This window comes from Chlorocebus sabaeus, chromosome 10 (assembly GCF_047675955.1).
Source record: "Chlorocebus sabaeus isolate Y175 chromosome 10, mChlSab1.0.hap1, whole genome shotgun sequence".
Classification (NCBI taxonomy): domain Eukaryota; kingdom Metazoa; phylum Chordata; class Mammalia; order Primates; family Cercopithecidae; genus Chlorocebus; species Chlorocebus sabaeus.
Genome location: NC_132913.1, coordinates 128,838,531 through 128,861,637, shown reverse-complemented (window position 1 = coordinate 128,861,637; position 23,107 = coordinate 128,838,531). Strand labels below are relative to the sequence as shown.

At 44.1% G+C, this 23,107-nt stretch overlaps 1 protein-coding gene across 3 annotated transcripts in view; it reads left to right on the top strand.

Annotated features, from left to right (window-relative positions):
• Positions 1 to 23,107, top strand: part of HDLBP (high density lipoprotein binding protein) — a 90,571-nt gene that overhangs the window by 7,505 nt on the left and 59,959 nt on the right. Inside the window, exon 2 of one of the 3 annotated variants that reach the window (XM_073020229.1) lies at positions 760 to 874. The exons of the other annotated variants lie outside the window; for them this stretch is intronic. The gene's annotated coding sequence lies outside the window, so the exon portion shown is untranslated. The remainder of the gene's footprint in view (positions 1 to 759; positions 875 to 23,107) is intronic. 3 annotated transcript variants of the gene reach the window in all.

The following is a 23,107-nucleotide window of genomic DNA, read 5'->3' as shown; positions in this document are numbered from 1 at the left end:
AGGATTTTGTCTCACTGATGATCAGAGTTGCCATTAAAATCGTATTTCCCCAACATCAGGCTGGAAAACAAAATAAACTTCATCATTTTAGTTGTCCTCAAAGGAGAAGAGGACAGGTGTTCTGTAATCAGGTGTTGTGAGTGTAACTAAAGTCTTTGAGAGGTTTTACCTTGGCGATATCTATTAATGCATTCCCTGTAATCATGTAATTCCATTTCCAGTTCAGTTTATTCTACGGAGGTACAGGCCCAAGCGAGCAGACGATGTTCTTTTTAGCATTGTTTATAATCGAAAAAAAAAAAAAAATTAGTTCAAGGGTCCTGTCAGGAGGGGATTTATTAAGGAAGGTATGTTTACTCCACTCAACATGTAGTTGTTAACAAATGAGGTACATTTGTATTTGATACTTGGAAAGATGATCATGATGTCTTTTCAAATGAAAAGAAGTGTAGCAAATGGTGAAAGAATGGGTATAAGATCCTATCTTTATTTAAATCATGTATTAAAATTATAATTAAAGGATGATAAAATTACAGTTTTGAAGATACACTTTAGAATATATTTCTTGGGAAAGCCTCATGGGGGGTTACCAGTTTTTACATTGTTTTGTTGAGTTATATTTTATAATACTTTTAAAGCTAAAAAATCAAATTCGTTGGTAGACTATCCCTACAGCAGGCCCACTGCAGTGTTAATCTATTAATACTGCCTATGTTCATTAAACCATTATTCATGTAGCCCCTACCTGTCCCATTTCAGTCTCTCAGGAGGCTTAGCTGTGTCCCAGAGACCCCTGTGCTGTGGCTGCAGATCTCTCCTGGGGCAAGAAGAGGTAAGAAGCGACTGATGCCAAAGTCAGCAGTCAGCAAACGGGGTGAGCAGTCTTGATGAATTCCTTCAGATCAGCATTTTTCAGACCTACTCTAGGGCTTGCCTTTTCCCTCTGTAGTCTCAGAAGTTCCTGGGGTGGACCTTGTGAGACCTGCAGCAGTACTTGCCGTCTTAGGTACAGAAGGTACGACAGTGATTCTTTCTCCCTGCCTCAACAAAGAGTTGAGATGTTTATCCAGGTTAGGATGGCACTGCCCCCCCGTCCCCCTGGAAAAAAAAAAAAAAAAGAAATGAAAGGATAGTGTCTTTGACTGGATGGGAGTCAGGAGACCTCACTTCAATTTTGGGCTTTTCTTTTTTTTTTTTAATAGGTTTAGAGCTACTCCCTGGACCTGTTCTTATCAGCCTTATGACTTGGGGACTTGGGATACTTTTTTTTTTTTTTTTTTTTTTTAAGTTTATTGAGACGGAGTCTCACCCTGTCACCCAGGTTGGAGTGCAGTGGCACAATCTCGGCTCACTGCAACTTCCGCCTCCCAGGTTCAAGCAATTCTCCTGCCTCAGCCTCCTGAGTAGCTGGGACTATAGGCATGCACCACCATGCCTGGCTAATTTTTGTATTTTTAGTAGAGACGGAGTTTTGCTGTGTTGGCCAGGCTGGTCTTGAATTCCTGACCTCAAATGATCTGCCAGCCTCGGCCTCCCAGATTGCTGTGATTATAGGCATGAGCCACTGCTCCCAGCCTGACTTGGGGTACTTTTAGACCTATAGGACTTAAGCTCCTTCCTTTTAAACATAAGAAAGCTGAGGCTGGGCACGTCTGTAATCCCAGCACTTTGGGAGGCTGAGGCAGGCAGATCACCTGAGGTCGGGAGTTCGAGACCAGCCTGAGCAACATGGAGAAACCCCGTCCCTACTAAAAATACAAAATTAGCTGGGTGTGGTGACTCATGCCTGTAATTCTAGCTATGTGAGGCTGAGGCAGGAGAATTGCTTGAACCTGGGAGGCAGAGGTTGCAGTGAGCCGAGATCACGTCTTTGCACTCCAGCCTGGGCAACAAGAGCAAGACTCTGTCTCAAAAAAAAAAAAAAAAAAAAAAAAAGAGAGAGAGAAAGAAAGCTAAATCTCTGAGTGGGTTTTTCATTTTTCATTTTCATTTTGTTTTTTTTTTTAAAACAGATGCCTCAGAACCTGGATAACTCAGTTTATCAGAAATTCAGTTTTCAAGTTTGGAAGGATAACACTTGGAGCTGACAGTCACTCATAAAACATCTGATTTTGTGGTCCCTTTTAAAAATCCTTTTGTTATTTAAAAATCCTCACCTATTAGAACTTTTTATTCTTTGCTTCCTATATACCAGTCATCACGCTATTTATTTCTAGCAGTGGTTATCACTGGGGTGATTTTTGTTACCCAGGGCACATCTGGCAGTGTCCAGAGACCTTTGTGGTTGTCGTGACCTACAATTGTCTAGTGGTTGCGGCCAGAGATGCTTACATCCTGTAGTGCACAGGGCAGCCCCTGCAACCGAAGTATTCGACTCAAAATGTCAGCAGCACTGAGGCTGACGAGCCCTGCTGTAAAGGGTCGGTCCTTGAAAGGGCTCTAGGGTATAGCCATCACAGGCCCCGTGTTTTTGGTTGGAAAGAGTAGAGCCTGTCCAGGTCCGGTGGTTCACGCCTGTAATCCCAGCACTTTGGGAGGCGAAGGCGGGTGGATCACCTGAGTTCAGGAGTTCGAGACTGGCCTGGCCAACATGGTGAAACCCCATCTCTCCTAAAAATGCAAAATTAGCTGGGTGTAGTGGCACATGCCTGTAGTCGCAGCTACTCGGGAGGCTGAGACAGCAAAATAACTTTAACCCAGGAGGTGCAGTGAGCCAAGATTGAGCCACTGCACTCCAGCCTGGGAGAGACAGAGCAAGACTCTGTCTCAAAAATTAAAAAGTAGAGCCTGGTAGAGTGAAGCCACTTGCAGGAGTGAGTTAGGGCTATGTTGCCTTACAGTGCTGGTGTCCTCACAGATGATAATAGTAATAAAAAACACACCTGTTTACTGTGTGCCAACTCGGGTTAAGCTTTCTCCATATATAACCTCATGGTAACACAAAAGGCATTAATATCAACTCCTTTTTACAGGAGAGGAGACAGGCCCAGAGAAATTAAGATCTGTAATTATTTCTTTTTGTTATCTTGGCCCTTAACTTTTAGAAGTTCACACATTTAAACATTTCATCTTGACAGATTTACCCAGTGTTTGAGTGTGTGTGGGGGTTCTCTAAAGCGCAGGGTCAAAGGGGATATCCTCCCCACACAACTCTTTCTAGTTTGGGAGTGGGACCAACCAGGCCTTTGCAGCAAGGTAGGTATTCTGTGCTGAAATACAGGCTGTAAAGTTGTCCTGTGTTTCTTGGAATTTTGAGTATCTTTCATTGATTCAATCGGCATTTATTTTTCACCAAGTACATATTCATTAAGTATGTTTTGGAAAAACTGAACAAATTGAAGTCCCAGCCCTAAAGCCATTTATGCATTCGGGACCTGTCTCTGCAGTAACGTGCTGCTGCTTAGCACTGGGACCAAGTCCGTCTGCGGCTGCCTTCGGGGGATTGGCCTCTAGTCTAGACTCTTGCTGGGTTAGTGTTTCCATCATTCTGTCAAGAATCCAGCTCTAAGGCCGACAGCCACCTCCCTGAATTCATGTGATGGATGCACAAGCCTCTTGGACTAACTCCCCTCTTCATTTTACTGCTTCCAAGCCTGGGTTACACGTTAAGCCGGTGATGTGCTATTAATGTATTGATGATGCTTTTACTTGGTTTGGATCCCTGTGGCTTAGCAGACTAACTTGATCGTGGCAGATGCCGTATACATATTTTGAGGGATGAACAGATAGGATAGTGTTGATTGCTAAAAAGGTAATGATCTGGTTGGGCATGGTGGCTTATGCCTGTGATACATACACATGCACTTTGTAATCCCAGCATTCTGGGAAGCCGAGGCAGGAGGATCACTTGAGCCTAGGAGTTTGAGACCAGTCTGGGTAACAAAGTGAGACCCACATCTCTACAAAATATAGAGAAAAATTAGCTGGGCCTAGTGGCATGCCTCTGTGGTCTCAGCTACTCAGGAGGCTGAGGTGGGGGCTCGTTTGCGCCCAGGAGGTTGAGGCTGCAGTGAGCTGTAGTCACACCACTGCACTCCATTCTGGGTGACAGAGTGAGATCCTGTCTCAAAAAAAAAGAAGTAATATTCTGAACTTGCCTTTTCTTGACTTTTTGGTGAATTATAATGGGCTGCCAGAATCTCGATCAGCTTTTTAGGCTCTGAGGGATATGCCTAATGTAGAAATAATCCAGTCTGAAGGCCAGGTCTCAAGGTGTCACTTCTGTATTCTTGGATGACTGTTAATGTGTGGTCTCGACGAATGACTTTGTGGAGCAGCTTTCTCCAGAAATTTCCACGTGCTTGGATCAACAAACTTGCGACCCAGGTATGCTGAGCAGGTGCCTTCTGTGACCAAGCTCAGTATTGAGGGTCCTCCTGTCCTGAGGCAGCCAAGTGTTCTTGTGTACAGCGGTCTTGTGTAGCAGGTTAAGTGCTGCCTCTCTGTTCTTGCTTGTTTTCTGTAATGTGTCACCTTTCTTTGCATGATTCCTTTGTCTGATCTTCCAGCGTCCTGTTGTATGGTGTGGGTGCACTGGGCATTGCATAAATGAGTTGGAACAGTGACGTTCTTGGCCTTGCCCTGTCCTGTGAAAGAGGACCCTCCACCATCTGGGGCTCCTGAAGTGGCACCCCGCACCAGCAGGATGCACCTCTTCCTGGCCCTGCTGTCAGCCTCTAAACACAGTGCAGGCTGACTTTCTTACCACGGCTCGTTGGGCTGGCTGGACCAAGTGCTACTTGTTTCTTTCTGGAGTGGGGAAATAACTTCAACCAGGTGCAGTCCGTGTGTATTATTACTTCAGCTGCAGAAGCTGTTCTAAATGCCCTTCTAGGGAACTGTTGCAGTGTGAATTCAGTGGTTGTGCTGCGTGTTAGACCTGTCCAGCACTAGGCCCAGGCAGCTAGATTCAGTCGTTGGGCATTGGTAGGGTACTGTGAGCAAAGACTTCCTCACCTCAGGCCGGGCAGAGAAGGACACAGTGGCTGAGCTCACCTGCTCCTTGGTCATCCTTCAAACCTCTGAGTGTGGATGATTCCTCGGGGAGAGAAAGCAGCCGACTCGTAGGTGCCAAGACAGCAGCTACCTGCATAGCAACCGCTCCTGGCCTATTAGGAGATTTACATGTGGAGACTCTGGAGAGAGCTGCGCTTCTAGAGGTTGCCACAACAGACAGCCTTAGGGGAAATGGGAAAACTAGAGAGAAGGGCTCTTGTCCCAAAAGGACCAGACCCACTGGAACAAATAGAGGTAAGGAAGCAAAGAGAAAACAACAGTACAAGGGTAAAATTGGGAGAAATAGTTTTTGAAAGGGGGTCGTTTATTTGGCACTTTTACCAAGTTGTTTTGAAACAGAGTCTCAGTCTGTCACCCAGGCTGGAGTGCAGTGCTGTGATCACAACTCACTGCAGCTTCCAACTCCTGGGCTCAAGTAATCCTCCTGCTTCTGCCAAGTAGCTAGGACTATAGGGGTGCCTGGCTAATTTTTATTTTTTTGTGGAAATGGAGTTTTGCTACGTTGCCCAGGCTGGTCTTGAACTCCTGGACTCAAGCAGTCCTTCAGCTTCAGCCTCCGCAAGTGCGAAGTGCTGGGATTACAGGTGTGAACCACCTAACTTGGCCTCTAGTTTGTTTGCTTGAGACAGGGTCTTGCTCAGGCACTCTAACTGGAGTACAGTGACGCTATCATAGCTCACTGCAGTCTCGAACTCCTGGGGACGCCTCCTGAGTAGCTGGGAGGCATACTACAGGCACTGTACCTGGCTAATTAAATTTTTTTGTTTTTTGTAGAGATGGGAGTTGTGGGGGGGTCTCACTCTGCTATATGGCCCAAGCTGATCTTGAACTTCTGGTCTCAAGCAGTCCTCCCACCTTGGCCTCCCTGAAGTGTTGGGATTACAGGTGTGCGCCACTGTGCCTGGCCCTCGGCCTCTTTTACCATTTTTGAAATTGAGGTTTTGAAGCAAGTGACTTGCTCAGAAACAGTTCTCCCTCTTAGGGCTTCCTTTTCAATATTATAAGGTGTGTGGTTTCTGATTTATTAATTAGAATGGAAAACTTTTTGCCCTGCTTAACTCTTTTTCTTTAAAAATTAAAAAAAAAAAAAAAAGGAAAGGATGGCCATTTGGGATTTTTTCTGCCTGTCTGCTATAACCATTCGACAGTTGAGAACCATGTTACTCGGTGTCTTGTAGCCTGTAAATAGAAGACTCTGAAGTGTGTGTGAATAGAACCTTAACATTCACTTTTCCTTTGCTTTGTCGTCTTTATGTTGGAGTTGGCTGACTCCAGAGTGTGTTTTATTAGATGAATACAAGTGTGTACTCTTCACCCCAGTATTTGCTGGCTAGTGTGAACAAAATGAAATACACTGCATCATCTGAATGTGTTTTATTCTGTAGCAATGTGTATATTACTCTTAATTTCACTCTTCTTATGTTATATGCTTTTAATTTTATTAATACCTAGCTCATTTGAGTGTTTCAAATGATATTGCTGATTTAATTATAGTTACTTTTTAAACATTTGCTGATAAGTAGAAGATTAGGTGGTCTTGTAGCATTGGCTTAAACCAGTATGTGTGCACGAAATCAATTCAGTTTGAAAAATACAATTTTTTTATTTTGAAACAAGGCTTCTATTTTGATCTAATTGCTCATGCTTGGAGCTGCCTGACCAGCCTCTGAGACCCAAGTTCTGTGTTCCCTTTGTCGTCTGCACAACAAGCTCAGCAGACTGCTGGCTGCCTGTGTACAGGGCTCCCGGGTGTCCCCCGGCTCAGCCCTGCAGTCTCAGAGGAGGACCTGGCCTGTGAAGAACTGAGGTGGTGACGTGAGGGTCTTTTCTCTTCCGTCAAATCTTGCCCCAGTTACCTTGTGTAGTATTTAGATTGTTGTTCTCAGTTGGCCATATGGTTGTATTGAAGGCTGTTTTAGGATATTTAGAACTTATTTGGCATGCATTAGGATTCTTCTTCTTAGGGTGTTTTAATTCAGTATGTACTTATGCTTGTCTTCTCTACCTGCCCCCAGTCTTGAAGTGGTGGGAATGTGTGTGTGTGTGCATGTGTGTGTATTTTCCTTAAGCCCTTGCTGATTGATGCAGTCACTTGCCTTTCACCCTGCCTAAATATTCCTAACTCTCGTTGGGCAGGGTTCCTGTTACACGTCGTGGGTTACTCTCATTTGCCTAGTGTCCGAGTTCTGCCTCTTGTTCGTCTTTTAGGGCAGTGTGCGATTGGGGCTCAGCAGTGCTGGTGGCTGGCCCAGATGGAGCACCAGGACGCCAGCTTTCTAGGGCGGGGGTGGGGGAGTTCCCCACGTGGACCTTGAAGTTGCTTGGGATGTGCTGCTGTGCATATCTGGGTTGTGCTGTGGCTTTCTTGACACTTCCTGGTGGTTTAAAAATCTACTTTCTTGTGAAAGAACGTGAACCAGGAAAAAAAAATCTTTTATGAAGTTTGAGAAAATGATTGGGTGACAGACTTTAGTATCATGACAATATCTTTAGTATAATAATATCTTTATGCTTTGGTATATAAAGTTTGGGTGAAGTGTGCATTCATCTTGTAGTTGAACTCGTGATTAAACAGATATAGTCAAAATTTGTTTTTTGTTTGTTTGTTTGAGACGGAGTCTTGCTGTGTCCCCCAGACTGGAGTGCAGTGGCAGGATCTCAGCTCACTGCAAGCTCTGCCTCCCGGGTTCACGCCATTCTCCTGCCTCAGCCTCCCTAGTAGCTGGGACTACAGGCGCCCGCCATCGTGCCTGGCTACTTTTTTGTGTTTTTAGTAGAGACAGGGTTTTACCGTGTTAGCCAGGATCGTCTCGATCTCCTGACCTCGTGATCCACCCGCCTCGGCCTCCCAAAGTGCTGGGATTACAGGCATGAGCCACCACACCCGGCCCAAAATTTGGGTTTTGACTTTGAACTGGAATAGTCAGTGTTATCCCTCTCCTATATTGATGTTTATTTCCAAATTAGGGTGCTTAGTTTTTCTTTTTTGTTTTTTTTGAGATAGAGCCAGGCTGGAGTGCAGTGGCATGATCTCAGCTCACTGCAATCTCCACCTCCTGGGTTCAAGTGATTCTCCTGCCTCAGCCTCCCGAGTAGCGGGTACTACAGATGCATGCCACCATGCCCTGCTAATTTTTGTATTTTTAGTAGAGACAGGGTTTCACCATATTGGTCAGGCTGGTCTTGAACTCCTGATCTTGTGATCTGCCTGCCTCGGCCTCCCAAAGCACTGGGATTACAGGCGTGAGCCACCGCGCCTGGCCTTAGGGTGTTTAGATTTTATTTTATTTTTTTTGAGGCAGAGTTTCGCTCTGCCACCTAGGCTAGAGTGCAGTGGCGCTATCTCCAATCACTGCAAGCTCCGCCTCCCAGGTTCACGCCATTCTCCTGCCTCAGCCTCCCAAGTAGCTGGGACTAAAAGCGCCCGCCACCGCACCTGGCTAATTTTTTGTGTTTTTAGTAGAGATGGGGTTTCACCGTGTTAGCCAGGATGGTCTCGATCTCCTGACCTTGTGATCCACCCGCCTCGGCCCCCCAAAGTGCTGGGATTACAGGCGTGAGCCACCATGCCTGGCCTAGGGTGTTTAGTTTTTCTAATCACAGAAGTAGTACATATCCTCCATTAATTTTTTTTTAAAACGATCTTGAATTTACAGAGGAGGTACAGGTACTGTACAGCTCTTCATCCGAACCACCTGAGGGTAAGTTGGGACCATGAGACCTCCTTACCCTGGGATATTTTGGTATGTTTACTTATAGACAAGACACCGTCCTCCTTAATCGCAATACAGCCATCAAAGTCAGGAAATTAACATGAATGTGTTGCCACCTTCTGATCAGGCAGCACATTCGCATTCCATTGCAAGGATGTAGCTCAGAATCCCAGTTGACTGTCGGATCTCCGTGGTCTCCTTCAAGCTGGGAGGACGGAATGGTTCCTCTGCCTGAGCCTGACACTTCTAATGGTCATTGGCAGTTATTTTGTGGGGTCCCTTATTGTGGGTTTGTTTGGTGTTTCCTTTTGATTGGATCTAGGTTTTGCGCCTCTGGCTGGAGTAGTACAAGGAGGAGGCTGGGTTCTTCTCTGCATCCTATCAGGTGGTGCAGAATTCAGTTAGTCCTCTTCCTGGTGATGTGCACTTTACTTGCTTGATTCAGGTGCTGCCTTCCAGGCTTCTCCACTGTGAAATCTTTGTAATTGTTAAGTATATCGTAGGGAGATACTTTTGAAATAAAATCAAACTTTCAGTTATCTCAACTATCTCAACTTTAATCAGAGTTCAATTTACTTATATCAGTATTGGCTCATGGTTTCCCTAGTTAATTCGGTTATTATCCTTTTACCATGATTTTATTTGATATTCATCATCTCAGGTTTGACCCATGAGAGCCCCTCAAGCTCCTGTCTCCTTCTTTTTTGTATTTTTTTTATTTTTATTGTATTGTATTTATTTATTTATTTATTTGAGACCAAGTCTTGCTTTGTCACCCAGGCAGAAGTGCAATGGTGCCATCTCGGCTGACTGCAAACTCCACCTCCCGGGTTCAAGCGATTCTTGTGCCTCAGCCTCCTGAGTAGCTGGGATTACAGGCGTGCGCCACCATGCCCAGCTAATTTTCTGTATTTTTAGCAGACAAGGTTTCACCACATGGCCCAGGCTGGTCTCGAACTCCTGAGCTCAGGCAGTCCACCCGCTTCTGCCTCCCAAAGTGCTAGGATTACAGGCATGAGCCACCGTGCCTGGCCTTTTTTGAGACGGGATCTCGCTCTGTCCAGTCTGGAGTGCAGTGGTGAACTCTCGGCTCACTGCAACCTCCACCTCCTGGGTTCAAGTGATTCTCCCGCCTCAGCCTCCCAAGTAGCTGGCACTACAGACATGTGCCACCACGCCCAGCTAATTTTTGTATTTTTAGTAATGATAAGGTTTCACCATGTTGGCCAGGCTGATCTTGAACTCCTGACCTCAGGTGATCCACCCGCCTTGGCCTCCCAAAGTCCTGGGATTGCCGTCTGTGTCCTTATGATATGGTCCTCATTATTCTCTTTCTCTTTTCTTTCTTTCTTGTACCGCAGGATATTCTGGGTTCTTCATGTACCTTCCCTGTCCCAGACCTGGATTCTGCCTTTATCTTCAAGAAGGCCTGCTTCCCTTTTATGGCAGTTGGTTCTCAGAGAAACAGGGTCTAGGCACCAGCTAGGTTGTTGGAGTGTTACTATACCCAGGCCCTCTCAGTCGACTGAGTATGTGTATACATACATATACAAAACATACACATAGATACATGCATGTGTATTTTTAGCACACTCTCTCATTTTTTAATATTTCCTTGTATTGAAAAGCATGAGTTTATTCTAGTACCCCCATTCCCAATCTAATACCACAGGGTTTATTCTAGTTTCTTGCTTTCCAGGTAGATAACTCTGTTTCCCAACAGTGACAGTCTTAGATCCCAGTGTCGCTAATATGTTTACTTCCTTGATTATTTACCGTATGTGGAACGAGGCTCCTCTTGTTGACCTTTCTGCTCAGATGCCCGCTGCCTCACTCAGCTGCTGTCGCCCTGCACCTCCACCCACCGTGAACATCTTCCTCACTCCACTTGGGCTCTGATACCCTAGCTGTGTAGATATTCTCTTATGTGGAAGCCCATATCCCCAGTTTAAAAAAAAAAAAAGTCCAAGTCCTATATGCTCTGTTTTTGCAGCTTGATCACTTTGGTTTAATGTACAGTAGTCTGCACTTTTTCCAGAGACTGGTACATGAGCCGTTGGATTATTGTTGGTGACAGCGCCTTACTGTGTGGTGTCCACGTCCCACTCAGTATTACTGCCTTCTTGCTCATGCACACTCGTGTTCTTCCCAGTTCTTTGCCTATAGCATGCTGTTGTGAGCCTCACCTATTACACCTATGGTTCTGTATTCTTTTGCAGGCTCTTCTGGAGAGTAGCATTTTTGAAGTGAGACTGCTGAATTAGATTGTGTATTTCTATTTTTTGTTACGTGTTTCTAAATTGCCTTCTAATTTTATACTTTATCAATGGTTGAGTAGTCTTTTTTCCCCCTTACCACTATAAAAACTGAATGATCACTTTTGTTCATCTTTGCAGATCTCACAAAGGCTGCATGAAGATAAACATCTATCGTGTATTTGTGGGCAATTTTGTATTAATTTTCTGATTTGTGTGTTCATGTGTCCTAACCTATTCAGATGTTTTCCAAACATTGAAAAACTATTTGTATCTTGACTTCTATATTAGTGTTCTATAAAATTCTTATGCTCTGATAGGGTCAAATAAATCAGTATCTTCCTCAGTGGTTTTTACAGTGTATATTGTTGGAGGCTTTTTGCACCCCCAAATCACAGGTTTTCCTCCTTAATCTTCCAGCTCTTCAAGGTTTGATTGTTTACATCCAGATCTCCAATTCATCTGAAATTTATTGTGGAGTATGTTGTGAGGTAGGGATCAAACTTTATATGTTTTCAAAATGGATAGCAAATTGGCCCCATTCCTTGCTGATTTGAAATGGCCCTTGTATCAAATAATAAACTCATAGGTACACGAGTCTTTTTCATGCATCAAGTGCCTCTTCCTCAGCCAGTAACACCAAGTGCTGATTACCATTGCTTTGTAGTATGCTTTGCTAATTTTAGTTGGATTCCACTTTTTTTTTTTTTGCAAAATTTCCTATCCTGGTTTTATTTTTAGGTGAATTTGAGAATCCTTGTTACAGTTAAAAAAAAAAACAAAAAAAAACCTACTGGAATTTTGTGTTAGTTTCCCAGGGCCGCCGTAACAAATTACCACACATTTGGTGGCTTACAACAGGAATGCATTCTCTCAACAGTTCCGGAGACTGGAAATCTGAAATCTGGCAGGGCCACACTCCCCCTGGGGGGTAGGAGAGAGATTGTTCTTTGCTGCTTCCGTCTTCCAGCTCCTGTCCCACAGTCCTTGGCTTGCAGCTGCATAGTTCCCACCCCTGCCTCCCTCTTCTGTCATTGATGGCTTTCTCTTCTGTCATTGATGGCATTTAGAACCCACCCAGATAATCCAGGATCATCTCCTCAGCTTAGTATCTTTCACTTAATCTCATCTGAAAAGATCCCTTTTCCAAGTAAAGTAAAACTTACAAATTTCCAGGGTTGGGACTCCCTGTCTTTGGGTGGCCATTTTTCAGCCTATCACAGATGTTATTTGGAGTTTGATTGGGGGTGTAGATGAACTTGGAATAGAACAGACATAGTTTGTGATGAATCTCCTGGCTAAGTCTTGGCATCATCTCCATGATTCAGGCTTCTCATGTGTATGTGTGTTGTGAAATTTTTGTTTTGCCAACTTGCCAAGCTTGCCTTCACTGTTACTAGGGCTTCGTTGTAGTAGAGGGATTTTCTAAACAGGTCATCTGCAGACAGTGGTATTTGTCTCCTTGCTTAATTCTGTCTCTTCAGATAGCCCGTTGGACAGTCTTTGACAGTAGTAACATCTTGGTCATTCTGTTACATATTTTAATACTATAATATTCTTTTTAGTAAATATATGTTACTTTGAGGAAATATTGTTCATATAGCCATTTGCTGATGTTAAACTCCATAGTAAGTAAATAATGTGTGCTGAATTTCATCAGATTTTTGGGCATTTTTGAAATGGTCGTCAGTCAGCCATGTGTATGTGTATTTATATTTGTACTTTTTTTATTTTGGAGACGGTTTCGCTGTGTCACCCAGGCTGGAGTGCAGTGGTACAATCTCGGCTCACTGCAGCCTCCACCTCCTGGGTTCAAGCGATTCTCCTGCCTCAGCCTCCAGAGTAGCTGGGATCACAGGCACCCACCACCATGCCTAGCTAATTTTTAGTATTTTTAGTAGAGATGGGGTTTCACCATGTTGGCCAGGCTGGTCTTGAACTCCTGACCTCAGGTGATCCACCTGCCTCGATCTCCCAAAGTGCTGGGATTACAGGTGTGAGCCACCGTGTCCAGCCTATTCGTCCTCCTTTTAGCCATAAGTATATATTTTCTGATTTTAAAAATGTATCCCTAGAACAGACCATTCTTAGTCATGAAGTCTTGTTCTCTAAATTTAGTGATCAATTTATTAGGCTAGTGTTTTGTTTAAAAATTGACAGATTTTCCAGCTTGGGCAATATAACAAGACCTGTCTCATGGAGAAAAAATTAGTTGGGCATGGTGGTGCGCACCTGTAGCTGCAGCGCCTTGGGAGTCTGAGGCAGAAAGGATTCTTGAGCCCAGGAGTTCAAGGCTATGTTGAGCTGTCTTGCACCACTGTACTCCAGCCTGGGCGACAGAGCGAGACTCTGTCTCAAATAAATAAATAATAAAATAAAATAGAAATTTACATGTTTGTAAAATACTCTGTAATTATTAATCTCTGCAACATCTACTCCTTGTTTTGGGAAGACAAAACAATGCTGATTTTCCTTTGGGGAACCACTCTTGCTACCATGTATAGCCTTGTGTTTTAGACAGAATGGCTCAGCTGCGTGGGTGGACCTGGGTTGGCTGTGGCTAACAGGCATAACACATGCCCTTGGTCCCCTGATTATAGTTGTTGATCCCTAATGGGATCAGAACCCAATTAATGCCAGTGAGATACAAAAATAATTCGTGGGGACCTGTGAGACAAAGAAGCTCTCATTTCCTTGGGAGCCACCAGAAGATACAGTTACTGCCACTTATGACGCTTCTTATTTCAAAACTCGGCAAAGATAATGTTGTATCATTGTCATCTCTGGTGCGTTTTCTGGTTTTTTTTTTTTTTTTTGAGACGGAGTCTCGCTCTGTCGCCCAGGCTGCAGTGCAGTGACCGGATGGCAGCTCACTGCAAGCTCCGCCTCCCGGGTTCACGCCATTCTCCTGCCTCAGCCTCCCGAGTAGCTGGGACTACAGGCGCCCGCTACCTCGCCCGGCTAGTTTTTTGTATTTTTCAGTAGAGACGGGGTTCACCGTGTAGGCCAGGATGGTCTCGATCTCCTGACCTCGTGATCCACCCGTCTCCGGTGCGTTTTCTTTTGTCAGACTAGAGAGAGTTAATTGCTCTTCAGTTGCATTTTTCAAAGAAACTGATTTTGGTTTTGATTGACTAAGTAGCTATGTTTCTGGTTTTTTTTTGTTTGTTTGTTTGTTTTGTTTTGTTTTTTGTTTTTTTTTTTGAGGTGGGGTCTCGCACTATCACCCAGGCTGGAGTGCAGTGGTGCAATCACGGCTCGCTGCAGGCTCAACCTCCTGGGCTCAGGCGATCTTCCTGCCCCAGCCTCCCCAAGTGGCTGGGGACTACAGGCACGTGCCACCACGCCAGGCTAATTTTTTGTATTTTTGGTAGAGATGAGGTTTCGCTATATTATCCAGGCTGGTCTTGAACTCCTGGACTCAAGCGATCTGCCTGCCTCAGCCTCCCAAAGTGCTGGGATTACAGGTGTGAGTCACTGCACTTGGCCTGTTTTGTTTTGTTTTAATTTTTTTTTTTGAGGTAGGGTCTTACTCTGTCACCTAGGCTGGAGTTCAGTGGTGCAAGCACGGCTCACCGTAGGCTCAACCTCCTAGGCTCAGGCGATCTTCCTGCCCCAGCCTTCCACGTAGCTGGGTCTGTAGGCACGTGCCACCCAGGCTGGGAGTGCAGTGGCGTGACCATAACTCACTCACTGCAACCTTAAACTCCTGGGCTCAAGGGATCCTCCTGCCTCCGCCTCTCAGTTGCTGGGACTACAGGTGCGTGCCATCGTGCATGGCTTTTCTTTCTTTTTTTTTTAATTTTTTTTTTGGAGATGGGATCTTGCTTTGTTGTCCAAGCTGGTCTCAAACTCCTGGGCTTAAGTGATCCCAAAGTACTGAGATTATAGGTTTGAGACACTGCACCTGGTCTTATATTTCATCAGTTCTTTTATTTGTTCCTTCTACTTTGGTTTTCACTTCGCATCTTGACTTGAATGCTTAGTTCATTCACCTTCATTAATACAGCTTACAAGTTTGATTCACCCTCTGAGTGTAGCTTCAGCAGTGCTCTGTAGACGTTGATTCAGCAGTGCTTTGTAGTGGTGCTCTTTGCTCTTTTTCTTTTCTTTTCTTTTTGAGACAGGGTCTCACTTTGTCATCCAGGCTGAGTGCAGTGGGGCAGCTCACTGCAGCCCTAACCTCGCCACACTCACGTGATCTTCCTGCCTCAGCCTCCTTAGTAACTGCAGCCACAGGTGTATACCACCACACCTGGCTAATTTTTTGTTTCCTATTTTTATTTTTGGACAGGTAGTCTGACTATATTGCCCAGGTTTCTTTTCCTTTTTTAAACATTGTTAGGAAAACTTTGAAACATACCACAAAATAAAAGAGAATAGAAGAGAATCATATGCCTATCACCCAGCTTTCATAGTTGTCAGCATTTTACCATAGCCCTGCCCACTCCCAATATTTTGTATTTTTCATTTGAGTATTTTAAAGCAAATCTCAGATTTTTAGTCACTTCTAAATACTTCAGCATGTATTTTTTAGGAAATGTGGGCTTTAAAAAACATAACCACAATACCTTTATCATACCTAACAGCATCAACCACACTTCATTAATATTATCTAATATTTATTTTGTGTTCGGTTTTCTCCAAATGTCATAAAAAGCCCTTTTACACTTTGTTTGCTTGAATTGAAATCCAAAAAAGATCTCCACATTGCATTTGGTTTAAGCCTCTTAACTTGCAGATTCTTTTCCTTTTTTTTTTGTTTTTGTTTTTAATGCCATTTATTTGTGAAGGCAGTAGGGTCGTTTGTGCTGTAGAATGTCCCAAGTTTGGGATTTGGTTGACTGTGTGTAGCACTGTCTAATGTGTTCTTCTAATCCTTGTATTTCCTGTAGCTGGGTCAGGGTGCTTCATTGGTTTCAGGTTGGTGGTGGTTTTGGCGGGGGCGGGGGTGAGTTTCAAGGATATTCCCTAGACAGTGCTTTGTGTTGTACATTGAGCAACCAGGTCACATGATGTCGGGTGCAGTGTCGGTAGGTTGAATTATAGAGTTCTTTATCAACCAGTTCTCTACTGGGTTTAACGGCCATTTGCTTGTTGCTTGTACCCGTTGTTTAGTTGGTGTATTAGTTTCCTATTGCTGCTGTACCAAATTGCAACACTGTAGCTGAAATCAGTGTCACTGGTCTTAGAGTCTGGGTAACTGGTGCCATCAGGGAGCTCTGCAGCGTGTCTGCTTCCTGGCCTTTTCCAGCTCGTGGCAGCCATTTTTTGGCTGTGGCCCCTTCCTCCATCATTAGAGCACATGATCTAAAGGACACTGGGGATTGTGGTTAGGTCCCACCCATATAATCCAAAGTGATCTCCAGTCTCAGGATTCTTAATTCGTCTGTAACATATCCAAATCCAGAAATTAGGACTTGAATATCTTTGGAGGCCATTGTTCAGCCTACAACTGACAACTACAAAGTGAAGATTTTTCTAATTCTATTCTTACGTAAAGAAGATTTCCCGTATCAATTTTGGAGGTTCTGAAATGTGGTTCCTCCTGGGGAGAAAGGAGAAATGAATGATTTTTTTCCTTTATCAGTGTTTAGGATGCACTGAAACTATTAGCTTCCAAAGTTGAAGTTCCTTTTTGAAACGTTTCCCCCGGTATTAGAAACCTGTGGATGTGGATGTGATCGTGCTTCAACCCGTGGAAGCCGTATTTTGGTGCTCCTGTTGTTCTACCCAAGTTGGCTTGTGTCATGTTTGGGTGTGACCGCTTGGTCTGTGACTGCTCCCGTCCTGCCTGTCACAGGAGGGTGTTGCACCTCATCCGTGTTCTGCCTGGACCTAGAGTCAGTCATGTTTCTAAGGAACCCCAGTCTCTCTGCCGTGAGATGGTGTTTAGATATCAGTCAGTTCACTGTGTATCATTTTCTTATGCTAAAATCTTGGTTCTTAATGATATTAACCTGCTTACCTATTCTAAATTTTGTGACTGCTTTTCACTGATTTGTAGTAGCCGATGAAGCTTAAGCATCTTTGATTCCCTTTCTAGATGGAGGTATCTTTGAAAAGTAAAGAGCCTCATATAATACAGAGCTTCCCCCTCCTGCAGATAACTCTCACAAACATTTAGCATGTGTCTGTCCACAGTTTCCTGTTAAAACACACTTTTGGGAGTATGTAGCGTATGAATAAGTGCCATTTTCATGGCATGTATTTTTCATACAATATATTCTTACAATACTAACATTATTAGGATATATCCCATTTGGATTATATTGTCAAATTATTGTGTTTTAAAGTTGCATAATTCTCTGATGCTTAGGCCACCGATGTGACATTGTTAGATACATTTGTTTCCATTTTCTAAGTAAACTTTTTATGGAGGTTTAATAAACATGCACTTTTTAATGTATATAGCTCAGCGAATTTTCACTAACTGAACTCACTCATATAGCCAGCATTGAGATAAAGAAGTGGAATGTTTTATTTGTAGAGTTGAGAGTCTCTGATTTTTTTTTGTTTTTTTGAGACGGAGTTTTGCTCTTGTTGCCCAGGCTGGAGTGCAATGGCACGCTCTCGGCTCACCGTAACCTCTGCCTCCGGCATTCAAGCAGTTCTCCTGCCTCAGCCTCCCGAGTAGATGGGATTACAGGTGTGCGCCGCCACGTCCGGCTAATTTTGTATTTTTAGTAGAGATGGGGTTTTTCCATGTTGGTCAGGCTGGTCTCGAACTCCTGACCACAGGTGATCTGCCCACCTCGGGCTCTCATGGTGCTGGGATTACATGCGTGAGCCACTGCGCCTGGCCTCTTCTCGGATTTTTATGGTTCTAAAACCGAGCTGTCACTCTTGTTCTGTTCAGATGAGCTTGACTTCCATCCCTGTCCCCTGTCCCTTCTTTCCTTCCCCCATCATTTTCTTCTCTTGTTTCTTTCTGAAAATATAAACAGACATACAAATACACATTTGTATTTCTGAGTCTTTCTTACAGAAAGGTAGCATACCCTGCACCTGCTGGCCTCCGTTGCTCTTTTCATTGACTGTGTACCCTGAAGACTGTGCGTAGTAGTGTATGAAAGCTTTCCTCCTACCTTTTATGCTATGTGTTGCTTCACGGCATGGACACAGCATGGTTTCTTCAGCCCGTCTGCTTATTGACGTTGTGTTACTTTCCATATTTTTATTTTTATTTTTTTTAGCTTTTTATGTCTCACTATCTCTGCTGTTGCCCTTCTGAAATCCATTCATCACACACTTGCAGTAACTGGAGTTTCCTTTTTATCTAATTCCTGAGTTTCCCACCACCATACTCACCCCATGTTGATGCCTAATGTCTGCTTGAGGTTTCCTTTAGAGGGCACTCCCCACCTTTGGTGCCAGCCATTCTGCCATTCTGATCCTACTTCCTCCCCTCCTTACTGATCTTCCTTCTGCCATCCTGGCTTCCTGTTCTTGGATGCCTTTGGAGCTGTAGAGAAGCTGTCTCTATCTTCCTGGTGTGATGCTTGTTTTCTAATAGTAGGAAATAGTGTTTTCTTGTTCTGCCCAGTTTTCTCTCTTTATAGATGAGACATCGAAGTTCCTGCTCCCCGGATGTATGTCAGTTTTTCTCTTCCATGGTCATGTGCTGATCTGAGGCTGGTATCTCAGTTGTCTAACTTGACATAGAGGAACATACCTCTGCTTTGGTGGGGATGTTGTGCTTGTGTTCATGCAGTTTAATGTTGAATTAGCTCTTTGCGGAGACAGTTATATAAGTAAGAGTTTCCAGGGATTCTTTAAATCCAAAAGTGAGGCTTAATCTGAAGAGTAGACTGATAAGAAGAGAGTACTTGGAGACATGATGCAGTCCCACCTTCTCCTGAGACAAACGAGGAAGCAGGCCAAGTGAAGAGGGTGATGTGCCAAGCAGTGTCAGCAAGCACATCACACATTGGAGTGCCACGTGCTCTCCACCTCGAGAGGAGAAAATCTGAAGACTTGGGTTTTCCTGATGTTTGTTTTCTTGTTTGTAGAAAAGTATTGTTTCTATTTGGATAGGACTGAGCCCAAGATTAATCTTTCAGATTCTTAAGTATTTCCACCCATGGCATTAGCTAGCTTTGTATCCATAACAGAGTTCTTTATAAACATGAGCTAAGCTAATTCTAGCTCATAGAACTTTTCTGTGTAAATTGTAGGAAGGAAAAAATCATCAAGTATAAATTGTTGCCCTGGGTCAAACTTCAAATTATTTTGTTTCTTGTAATTTAATGAGATTTATAGTGAAAAGATGGAAGGGATTTTTAAATTGCAGGACTAAGGGGGAATGACCCTTCCTACAGCCATTCTGTTCCCATCCTCTTTTCCCAGGAACACCATTACAGTTGGGTTGGGGGCTGTAGTGGGCTCCAAGCTCCGATGAGGAGTATGTGTGTGCAGGAGCTGCCATGAAACACCTTTCAGCGGCTCAGGGTGGCAGACTAGTGTTACCATGGCAGTTACAGACATCAGTAAACCCATGGGTCATACGGATGCATTTCCACCTAGAAGCAGTGGTTTGTTTCTTTAGTGAGTCAAAGAAACTTAAGATGGAGGAGACCCTAAGGAGTCTTGTAAGTTACATGATCACCCGGTGGAGAGTACACTTCGCAGTGGGAATAAGCTCTGCCCATTTTTTTTCCTAGGTGCTAATTCAGGAAAGCATGCTCACTCTTAGTGATCCTTTTCTTCATGTTGAGATGAAATATGTCTTCAGAATTGTTTTAGTTGTTCTTGGTTGTGGAGGCAACTGGACAGAACTCAGCCCCCCTTTAAATGCTCTCCACATGGTAAAGACAGCTCTTATGTAACTTTTTCTCAGTTTCCAAGGGCTTGAATAGGTTCATGTAAAGTCATCACCACTCCCTCACAAGGAAATTAACAAAAAAAATTTAATTCAGACTTCTTGCAGATAACATGGCAATTGTAATAAGAATAACACAGCAGAGAAAATAAATTTTATGACTCTGTTTTTCACTGATTTGTAGTACCTGGTGATACTTAAGCGTCTTTTTTTTCCCTCTGCAGGTGGAGGTATCTTTGTTGAAAAGTAAAGAGCCTCATACAATACAGAGCTTTCCCCTTCAGCTGATAACTCTTACAAACACTTAGCATATGTCGATCCGTAGTTTCCTATTAAAACACACTTTGGGGGTATGTGGTGTATGAATACGAATTTGTGTTCTTCCCTCCTGTCTTCACAGTCTGCAATTTCACAGCAGAATTGTCTTTTCAGGTCCATCCTTTACCCAGCTGTTCATGTTGATGCTTGTTCAGGACTGGCTCTGGACTTCCTGTCCTTTTGCTGTTCTCAATGACTTGAGTTTCCTTCTAGAGAGGTCTTATGCACATACAAACATGTATCTCCCTTTTTTTTTTTTTTTTTTTTTTTTTGAGACGGAGTCTCGCTCTGTCGCCCAGGCTGGAGTGCAGTGGCCGGATCTCAGCTCACTGCAAGCTCCACCTCCAGGGTTTACGCCATTCTCCTGCCGCAGCCTCCCAAGTAGCTGGGACTACAGGCGCCTGCCACCTCGCCCGGCTAGTTTTTTGTATTTTTAGTAGAGACGGGGTTTCACCGTGTTAGCCAGGATGGTCTCGATCTCCTGACCTCGTGATCCACCCGCCTCGGCCTCCCAAAGTGCTGGGATTACAGGCTTGAGCTACCGCGCCCGGCCCAAACATGTATATCTCTTTAACATGACTGGTTACATATCAATGTAATACATAGCTGCAGGCCAGGTACAGTGGCTCACGCCTGTTATCCCAGCACTTTGGGAGGCCAAGACAGGCAGATCACCAAGGCCAGGAGTTCAACACCAACCTGGCCAACGTGGTAAAAACCTGTCTCTACAAAAAAAAAAAGTACAAAAATTAGCCAGGTGTAGTGGCACACACCCGTAGTCCAGCCACTCAGGAGACTGAGGTGGGAGAAGTGCTTGAACCTGGGAGGCAGAGGTTGCAGTGAGCCGAGATGATGCCACTGCACTCCCATCTGGGCAACAGAGTAAGACCTTGTCTCAAAAAAAAAAAAAAAAAAAAAAAAAAATTGTAGACTGGGCGCAGTGGCTCACTCCTGTAATTCCAGCACTTTGGGAGACAGAGACAGGCAGATCACGGTGTCAGGAGTTTGAGACCAGCCTGGCCAACATGGTGAAACCCTGTTTCTACTGAAAATACAAAAATTAGCCGGAAGTGGTGGCACGTGCCTGTAATCCCAGCCTCTCAGGAGGCTGAGTCAAGAGAATCGCATGAACCCAGGAGGCAGAGGTTTCAGTGAGCCGAGATCGTGCCACTGTACTCCAGCCTGGCCGATAGAGTGAGACTCCATCTCAAAAAAAAAACAGAAAAACAAAAAACTGCCTCTTATTGTTCACTGACACTGGGTACATGGTTAAAGCCCTCTTAACTGACCTGTTTTGAGGCACAGAAGTTTATTTAATCACCAATCATTTGATGTAGAGCTAAGACCTCCTATTTGAAATGGGGCTGGTTGAATTCTACATATCTCCCTTTTTTTTTTTTTTTTTTTTGGAAACAGGGTCTTGCTGTGTTGTCCAGGCTGGAGTGCAGTGGTGCCATCATGCCTCACTGCAGCCTCAACCTCTGGGGCTCAGGTGATCATCCCACCTCAGCATCCACACTGAGTAACTGGGACTACAGGTGCATACTACCATGCCTGGCTAATTTTTATTTTTATTTATTTACTTATTTATTTGGTAGAGTCAGGGTTTCGCCATTGTGAACCCAGGAAATCTGACAAGTCCCAGTTAATTTAGAAAGCTTATTTTGCCAAGGTTGAGGACGCGCACCCATGACCCAGGCTCAGGAGGTCCTGATGACGTGCGCCCAAGGTGGTCAGAGCACGGTTTGGCCTTATACATTGTAGGGAGACATGAGACATCAGTCAACATATGCAGGATGAACATTGGTTCGGTCTGGAAAGGCGGGACAACTCGAAGAAAAGGCAGGAAGACTCCAAGTGGGGAGGGCACCTCCAGGTTATAGGTAGGTAAGAGACAAATGGTTGCATTCTTTGGAGTTTCTGATGAGCCTCTCCAAAGGAGGCAGTCAGATATGCATTGATCTCAGTGAGCAGAGGGGAGACTGTGAAGAGAATGGGAGGCAGGTTGGCCCTAAGCAGTTCCCAGCTTGACTTTTCCTTTAGCTTAGTGATTTGGGGGCCCCAAGATTTATTTTCCTTTCAGACCGTGTTGCCTAGGTTGGTCTTGAACTCCTGGGCTCAAGGAATCTGCCCACCTCAACCTCCCAAAGTGCTGGGATTACAGGCATGAGCCACCATGCCTGGCCACGTACTCTCTTCTTACGTAAATGAAATTGATAATATGTCATCTAGAATTTTCAGCATTCATTTGTTTTAAGTAGAACAAAAATTTAAGAAACTCATAATCAATGTAGGATTCTCTGAGATTTTAAAGGTTTTCCCCCAATTGACTTTTTCTTTTAAACCAACAGGTCTTGCTCTTTTTCCCAGGCTGGAGTGCTGTGCCAGGATCGTAACTCCCTGCAGCTTCAAACTGGGTTCACATGATCCTTCTGCCTCAGTCTCCTGAGTAACTAGGATTACAGGCACAGGCTAATTGTTTTTATTTATTTATTTATTTTTTAAGAAATGAGGTCTCACTTTGTTGCCCAGGCTGGTCTCAAACTTCTGGCCTCAAGTGATCCCTCTGCCTTGGCCTCCCAAAGTGCTGGGATTATAGGCATGAGCCACCGTGTCCAGCCATAATTTTTTTAAGGCAACTTGTTTTTCTTGAAATTTCAGTGTGGTAAATTTAATATTCATAGATACCTTTCACTCTTTCATTATTTTGAATTATTTCTAAATATAGTTATATTAACTAGTGAAACTGGCATAAACAGGTTGGAGAGCAGGTGAAACTAAGTCTTACTAAGCATACATCATCACTGGTGGGGATCGGTGTTCAGGGCACACTAGAAGGCACCCTGCTCATGGCATCAATTAATATTTTACTGTGGGGGTGGAGATTTGGTCATTCATCAGGTCGTTTATGGAGGTCAGTGATAGTGCTTTGTGTTCTGCCACCATTTGTTTACCCAGTCCCGGACTGAACCAATGCAAATGTT